We start from the raw sequence: 7,946 nt of genomic DNA, 5'->3' as shown, positions 1-7,946 counted from the left end.
CACTGTTGGTGAAACTTCATCATGAGAATGTCACAAGCTGATCAAGCTCTATGATATGACTAGTATTATGTTGCTTCTAGTAGGCTAAGCGCAAGCCGAAACATCAACATGTGAAAGTCGTAGAATTTTGCGATCAAATTGTGGCTAGTACTGTGATGTTACTAGTAACCTTGTGTTACGTCATATGGCCAAGAGAGCATTTGAAGGCGAAACTTCTGCATGGGGAAGCTGCATCATGAACAAAAGTTTATATCGAGTATTATGTTGACATTAGTAGGCCCTGGCCGAAAGCGCAGCATGTGAAAGGTATAGATAAAAGTTATCGTTGCAGTCAGTACTGTGTAGTTACTAGTAGCTGGATTTAAGCTCGAAATGAGACACTGTTGGTGAAACTTCATCATGAGAACGTCACAAGCTGATCACGCTCCATGATATGACTAGTATTATGTTGCTTCTAGTAGGCTAAGCGCAAGCCGAAACATCAACATGTGAAAGTCGTAGAATTTTGCGATCAAATTGTGGCTAGTACTGTGATGTTACTAGTAACCTTGTGTTACGTCATATGGCCAAGAGAGCATTTGAAGGCGAAACTTCTGCATGGGGAAGCTGCATCATGAACAAAAGTTTATATCGAGTATTATGTTGACGTTAGTAGGCCCTGGCCGAAAGCGCAGCATGTGAAAGGTATAGATAAAAGTTAGCGTTGCAGTCAGTACTGTGTAGTTACTAGTAGCTGGATTTAAGCTCGAAATGAGACACTGTTGGTGAAACTTCATCATGAGAACGTCACAAGCTGATCACGCTCTATGATATGACTAGTATTATGTTGCTTCTAGTAGGCTAAGCGCAAGCCGAAACATCAACATGTGAAAGTCGTAGAATTTTGCAATCAAACTGTGGCTAGTACTGTGATGTTACTAGTAACCTTTTCTTACGTCATATGGCCAAGAGAGCATTTGAAGGCGAAACTTCTGCATGGGGAAGCTGCATCATGAACAAAAGTTTATATCGAGTATTATGTTGACGTTAGTAGGCCCTGGCCGAAAGCGCAGCATGTGAAAGGTATAGATAAAAGTTATCGTTGCAGTCAGTACTGTGTAGTTACTAGTAGCTGGATTTAAGCTCGAAGTGAGACACTGTTGGTGAAACTTCATCATGAGAACGTCACAAGCTGATCACGCTCTATGATATGACTAGTATTATGTTGCTTATAGTAGGCTAAGCGCAAGCCGAAACATCAACATGTGAAAGTCGTAGAATTTTGCGATCAAACTGTGGCTAGTACTTTGATGATGCTTGTAGCCAACCGAATTGGTTGAAAAGCCCAATAAGTAAGCTAACTTGGGAGAGCTTGTTGGAAACCAAATGCTACTAGATTGGTCCAAATACATCCTTCAACAGGGGATCACTTGGCTCGCTTTACGAAGAGGAGCACAGCTATATGTGTTAATTCGGTATGAATCGCAAGATTTGTTTACCGACCTCTCTAACGCAAAAGGCGGTCTCGGCTTCGGCTGTTGACTGCGTCCGATTCAGGGTTATATAACTCTCGATTGAACACATTGATGTTCTATTGTTGGTGCTTCCAATAAAATTGGAACACTTAAAGCAGAACCGATTCAAATAATAGCATTCTGATCAATGATTGCATTCCTTGATCAAGAACTGCTGGAGTCATTGTGATGGCGAATTTTCTTCATAAGAAAATTGCAAAGAGACGGAACTTAATGAGACTAGTATTATGTTGTTTCTAGTAAGCGGAAGCTGAAACAGCAACATGTGAAAATCAAGTTTTGTTCAATGATCTCGAGGCGATAAGTACTATGAAGCAACTAGTAGCCTAAGCATGACTCAGATTTGAGACAGTCAAAAAGACTGGCGAAACTTCTTCACATGAAAGTTACATAGAGAACTACAAATGTATACAGCGAGTATTATGTTGTTTCTAGTAGGCGAAAGCTGAAACATCAACATGTGAAAGTTGTCTGCAAACTGTAGAACGATATGTGATTAGTACTGTGCTGTTACTAGTAGCCAGTCTGACTGTAGAAGCCAAGACAAAGGGAAACTAATGCATCTGAAAAGGACAAGTTATGGAAAGGTATGCACGATAAGTATTATGTTGTTTCTAGTAAGCGGCAGCTGAAACATCAACATGTGAACGTCGTTGTGTACAGTAACCTAGAACTATATAGTCCTTAGTAACGTGCATTTACTAGTACCTGTAATTGGTATTCAGACTCAGGCAGTTTGGAATAGTTTGGCAAAGATGCACCAGAGAAAACTGGGATTTGATACAGAAATTGTTGAATACAAGTATTATGCTGCTTCTAGTAGGTTGAATCCGAAACATCAGCATGTGAAAATTGAAAACATTTCTGGTTCGAATTGTCACAAGTATTTGGTGATCTGAGTAGCCAAACTCACTACAACGCCAATTGAAGGCAAAAATTCTCAACGGGAAAAGCTATTCTCATTGAATGAGCTAACAAGACGAGTATTATGTTGCTTCTAGTAGGCGAAAGCCAAAACATCAACATGTGAAAGTCTTGCTGAACAAATTTAATGTTGTTGAGCTCAGTACCGTGTGAATTAGTAGCCATAATTGGCGAGCGAAAATTGAACTGGCGAAACTTCGTCTTTGGAAAATTGCAGATGCCGAGCACTTAATTTGCAACGAGTATTATGTTGACTGTAGTAAGCGAAAGCCGAAACAGCAACATGTGAAAGCTGTTGAAATTTGTGGTCATTTTGCAATAAGTACAAGGAGTGTAACTAGTAGCCAGGTCAAAATTTGGGATAAGAATGAGCAAAAATTCTGCATGAGAACAGTTGAAATTATGAAACTAAATTACAAAGACTAGTATTATGTTGTTTCGAGTACGCGAAAGCGGAAACATCAACATGTGAACGTTTGTAACGAAGTTTCGTTAATTTTCAGCCTAGTACTGAGCAAGAACGAGTAGCCTCATCTCCAATCCCACGCAAAATGTAGTGAAATATGTGAGTGAACCTTATTCACGGTGAGGGTTTCCCGAGGTCTGTATTGCAGCGAGTATTATGTTGCTTCTAGTAAGCGAAAGCTGAAACAACAACATTTGAAAGTTGGAATTAATGACTGAATGGAAACTTCGACCTGTGTTTGATAGTAGTAGCGAACAAAACTGCTGAATCGGTTTCTGTCTCATATTGGTCAGTGAACCAATTAAGAGACAATCAACTACATAACCTGAATTGGGCGAGAGAACCCCCTTAACTTAAGCATATCAGTAAGGGGAGGAAAAGAAATCAACTGAGAATCCCTTAGTAATGGCGAATGAACAGGGAAAAGCTCATCGGGAAGAGAAATGGCAACATTTCTCGGTGTCCGGTATGGTTTGATGCTAGACTGGTGAATTTGTCCTGATGTCTACTGGAAAGTAGCATCAAAGAAGGTGAAAATCCTGTAAAGGTCATTTTCGATACCAGTCATAATGGCTCATTCCTATGAGTAGAGTTGTTTGAAAGTGCAACTCGAAGCTGGAGATATGTCTCTCCAAAAGCTAATTATAAAGCGAGACCGATAGTAAACAAGTACCGTGAGGGAAAGTTGAAAAGCACTCTGAAGAGAGAGTGAAAAGTACGTGAAACTGTTGAAGGGGAACTGGAGTGAGCGTTACCATACTCAATGCCTTGATATTATATTCTCGGCTACCGAGTAGTGTAGTTGTCGTCTTTTGGCAAATCTTGTTAATGAATCGAGCAGAAGTTTTCCTCGGAATTCTTCTTGTTGATTCTAAACAAAATGAGATAAATTGATCTTGATTGCCTGTCTGACCTCAACTTCCTATTCAATGCTCTCTACAGCCCGTCTTGAAACACGGACCAAGGAGTGTGAGTTGCTTGCAAGTGTTGTCGCTCATTGAAAGCGCACACGCGAAATGAAAGTGAACAGTGTAATTTTTATGAATTGCACTACTTTGTGTGGTGAGGGCGCCGATTCGGTGTCCCGCAACCACGGACGGTTTTGCTCTTATTGCATGACTGATCCAGAGCAAGTAGCACACGACCCGAAAGATGGTGATCTATGCTTGGGCAGGGCGAAGCCACGGGAAACCATGGTGGAAGCCCGAAGCGGTTCTGACGTGCAAATCGATCGTCTGACCTGAGCATAGGGGCGAAAGACTAATCGAACCATCTAGTAGCTGGTTTCCTCCGAAGTTTCCCTCAGGATAGCAAAAGCTTGAGCAAGATTGAAAAATCTTCGCAAAGCAATTTCATCGGTTAAAGCGAATGATTAGAGGAATGGGGGAAAATTTTTCCTTCACCTATTCTCAAACTATAAATCGGTGAGATGTCCTTGTGACTTAATTGCACTTGGACTATGAATGCAAGCTTTTTGTGGGCCGCTTTTGGTAAGCAGAACCGGCGATGTGGGATGAACCAAAAGTTGGGTTAAGGCGCCTAACTACTTGCTCATGAGTCACCACAAAAGGTGTTGATTGATACTGACAGCAGGACGGTGGTCATGGAAGTTGAAATCCGCTAAGGAGTGTGTAACAACTCACCTGCCGAATCAATCAGCCCTGAAAATGGATGGCACTAGAGCTCGTGGCCTATACCCAACCATGAATATCAATATCTAACGCAAGTTAGATTAGAGAAAAAGAGCCTCACCAGCTCAAAAATGATATTCATGTGTAGGAGGACACATTGATTGCGCTAAAGTATGCACGCAAGTGTATGCGCGAAGCGATCAATGGAGCAGATCTTGGTGGAAGTAGCAAGTACTCAAATGAGAACTTTGAGGACTGAAGCGGGAAAGGCTTTCATGTGAACAGCGTTTGCACATGAGTTAGTCGATTCTAAAAGACAGGCTAATGCCAAAGTCTTGAATAGTGGTTTCTTGAAAACTGCTGAGTCTCGAAAGAGCATCGGGTTAAAATTCCCGAACTTACTCTCCTGGCATTGAGACGGCAACGTCATTGAGGTCGAACTTTGTCATTGGGACCTTGGGGAAGAGTTATCTTTTCTTTATAACACGTTGTAGAGTCCTTGGAATTGATTCAATCAGAGATAAGGCTCGAAGCGTGCAAGAGCACAGCAGCATTTGCTGTGTCCCAATTGTTCCTGGTGGCACATAAAAGTTTGGCTTAGCAGATGTCAGGAGAGTGAATCGTACCGATTACCGCATCAGGTCCCCAAGGTGAAAAGCCTCTGGTCTTGGAACAGTGTAGATAAGGGAAGTCGGCAAAATAGATCCGTACCTTCGGAAGAAGGATTGGCTCTGAGGAGTGGGTGTAACAAGCCTTTAGTTTGACGCTTCGGTCTGCTAAAGCGTGCGATGGCCTTCGGGTTGTTGGCGTTTGGTTTGACTGCTAGCTGATATGCTTTAGGTCTATTCTGTTGCACAAAAAACACTCGAACTCTGAACTGGTTCGGACAAGGGGAATCCGACTGTTTAATTAAAACAAAGCATTGCGATGGCTGGTGAAACGGTGTTGACGCAATGTGATTTCTGCCCAGTGCTCTGAATGTCAAAGTGAAGAAATTCAAATAAGCGCGGGTAAACGGCGGGAGTAACTATGACTCTCTTAACGGCGGGAGTAACTATGACTCTCTTAACCGGACTGTGATGATTAGTTGACTGTGTGCAACCTCCACGAGGTCTCGCTGGAAACTGCCATTCGTGGCTGAGCTAAGCACACCATCAATAGTCCCCGGAATGGACAAACCTTAAAAACTTGCCCAGTGGAAGGAAAACCACTCAACAAACCACGGTTTCGGAGTCATACCAAAACAAAGACTGTCCGTGGAAGGCAAACCACTAAAACCACGGTTTCGGAGTCACACCAAAACAAAGACTGTCCGTGGAAGGCGAACCACTAAAAACCACGGTTTCGGAGTCATACCAGAACAAAGGCTGTCCGGTGAAGTGTGCTGACCACCTTAAAAGTTCGCCAACCACTTTGGGTAAAACCAAAGTCTGTACCTCGGTACAGTAGTCCCAACGATGAAGACAATCAATGAGAAAGATCTGGCCTCAGCCAGACAAGACAGTGTGAGCACCAGTAGTTGTGGAGACGTGGCCTCCAAGTGGACCTGCGACATCTGCGGACAGGGTCCGTTCAGGAGTGAGCTCGGCCTGAAGCAGCACAAGACCAGAAGTCACAAGTCAGGGGCATCACAGACGAAAGCATCACAGGGAGCACATGCGGGCAGGGCTCCCACCCAGGAACCCGTGAGTGGCCAAGCAACAGCCCCCAACTGGTGCTGCTCAATCTGTGGTGCTGGACCCTTCAAAGGACAGACTGGTCTCTCACTTCACACCAAAAGCAGGCACCCAGATACATACCACCAGATGCAGGCCCAGAAGACAGGCAGATCTAATGCAAGGTGGACTCTTGAGGAAATGGCTCTGGTCAGAGACGCGATGAGGGGCCTTGATCCCGCATCCCAGAAGCAAGAGAATGAGCAACTGGCAAGACTGTTCCCCCATCGATCCGCTGAGGCATTCAAGGGCTTGAGAAAGAACCAACAGTTTGTGGCAATGATGCAGGAACATGACAGGGAGGAAAACACTGTGCAGGAAGACAGACCAAGACACTGTCTTGAGACGGGCATCGACCTTGAGATGCTGGCTCTTCCTCCTCCGGGTGAATGGCACAGAATGACGGACGACGATCTCACCCAGTACGTCGAGAGAGAGGGACAGATGTGGCTACAAACCCTTGCACAAGAACCAGGGAAGAATGGGGGACAGAGGGCTCACAAACATCCTAGACGATCCAAGAAGGGCATGAGACGGCACCAGTATGCAAGACTGCAGGCTCTTTACAGACGTGACAGGGCTAAGGCAGCGGCATCAGTGATGGATGGGTCATGGGAGAAGTTTGGTGAGCACAACCCCATCACCGACAAGACAGGGTTTCTTGATGCTTGGCAGCAGCTCCTTGAGACGGAAGCAGAGACAATAGACCTAAGCACAATCAGCGGTCAGGGTTGGGTCACTCCAATCACCATCGAAGAAGTGGCCAAGTGTGTGCAGACCATGGGACAGACAGCTCCTGGACCAGACAGGGTGAGCAGGAAGACGGTGACTTGCATCCCCTTCAAGAAGTTGGTCTCCCACTTCAATCTCTGGCTGCTGGCTGAACATCTACCCGAGTGGCTCCTTAGTGGAAGAACAGTGTTCATCCCCAAAGTGGCAGGGTCTCAGGAACCAATGGACTTCAGACCCATCACAGTGGCAAGTGTACTGGCCAGGGTGTTCCACAAGTGCTTAGCTGCACGACTTGAGGACCTAGACGACAATATCAGACAGAAGGGCTTCAAGAGGGTAGATGGGACGGCAACCAACTCTCTTCTGCTGCAGGGCATTATCAGTGAGGCAAAGACACAGAGACGGGGACTCAAACTGGCCTTCATAGATGTGAAGAAGGCCTTTGACAGTGTGACCCACAAGGCCCTGGCAGAAGCAGCACTAGAAGCAGGCATAGACCCCAAGATCCTCAGATACATCATGAAGGGCTACAAGAGACAGGGCACAACTCTGGAGATCGACGGAGCAAGACGCTTGGTGAAGCCATCCAAGGGGGTCAGACAGGGGGATCCCATCTCCCCAATCCTATTCAACCTTGTGATGAACAGGGTGCTGAAGACTCTACCCCAAACGACTGGAATCCAGATGGGCTCAGAAAAGCTGAATCACCTCGCCTTTGCCGATGACGTTGTGTTGCTAGCTCAGACGCAGACAGGGCTTCAGGACTCTATCAACAGACTGGAGACAGGGCTGGAAAGATGTGGTCTCTCTCTCAATGCCAAGAAGTGTGCAACCCTAGATGTGGACACAGTGCCAAGGGACCGACAGATAGTGATAAACCCTAACACAGTGTTCAGCAGCAGGGCAGGAGGTCTCCCCGTGATGACAGCAGAGTCCTTCTACAAGTACCTGGGCATTGAGACAG

The 7,946-nt window shown here is 45.2% G+C and overlaps 2 pseudogenes; both read left to right on the top strand.

Annotated features, from left to right (window-relative positions):
* The first annotated feature begins 1,389 nt into the window (after positions 1 to 1,389).
* Positions 1,390 to 1,541, top strand: LOC142357287 (5.8S ribosomal RNA; annotated as a pseudogene).
* A 1,683-nt stretch (positions 1,542 to 3,224) lies between these two features.
* LOC142357288 (large subunit ribosomal RNA) overlaps positions 3,225 to 7,946 on the top strand; it is a 7,307-nt pseudogene continuing 2,585 nt past the window's right edge.

This window comes from Convolutriloba macropyga, unplaced genomic scaffold (genome assembly GCF_964194025.1).
Source record: "Convolutriloba macropyga unplaced genomic scaffold, txConMacr16.3 SCAFFOLD_2622, whole genome shotgun sequence".
Classification (NCBI taxonomy): Eukaryota; Metazoa; Xenacoelomorpha; order Acoela; family Convolutidae; genus Convolutriloba; species Convolutriloba macropyga.
This window is presented reverse-complemented; position numbering and strand designations above follow the sequence as displayed.